The sequence below is a fragment of the Podarcis raffonei genome, chromosome 2 (assembly GCF_027172205.1).
Source record: "Podarcis raffonei isolate rPodRaf1 chromosome 2, rPodRaf1.pri, whole genome shotgun sequence".
Classification (NCBI taxonomy): Eukaryota; Metazoa; Chordata; class Lepidosauria; order Squamata; family Lacertidae; genus Podarcis; species Podarcis raffonei.
Window position 1 is genome coordinate 105,654,763 of NC_070603.1, and position 700 is coordinate 105,655,462.

Below are 700 nucleotides of genomic sequence, written 5' to 3' on the forward strand. Positions count from 1 at the left end.
GCGCCGAGTAGACGCCCCTCGCCTTAAAGCGGACGACGGAGGGGACGGGAGGGGTAGGAGGCGGGGGAGGGACCAGAAAGGGGGAAAGAGCGATGAGGGTGCAGGGGGCCTCAGTGCCGGATTTAAGCATAAAATAAACAGGCTATAGCTTAGGGCCCCACTCTCTTGGAGGCCCCCCAAAATATACTTCTTCTTAATTGTATTTCACTATTAATATACTTCTTCATTGTATTTCAGTTCAACAATTACTTTGATAAAATACATATTTTGTCATGTGCAAATAGCTTTAGATACCTATTCGGTCCATAAATTGCCATATAGCATATATTCAACACTAAAAACAGTGACAATTTGTTGTTGACAAAGGACAGCTGGACATATAAAGGGCCCCATTACCATCAGTAGCTTAGGGCTGAGGGGCAGGTTGTCCTGCTCGCCTGCTCTTGCCCAGCTCTAGTTCAAGGCCCCACTCCAATCCTACAGCTCTTCCCCCCCAACCTGGGACCCTCCAGAGGTTGTTAGATGCCAGTTCCCATCAGTTGCAGCCAGCAGGGCTAGTGGTTAGGGATAGGTCTTGGAGTCCAGCATCATTTGGGGAGCCATGGGTTCCCCTTCCTTGGCATACTGTGCCCCCTCCCCCAAAAGAAGGTTAAACTCTGCTTCACCCCTACACACGGCATCCCTTTCTGATCCTTTGTGC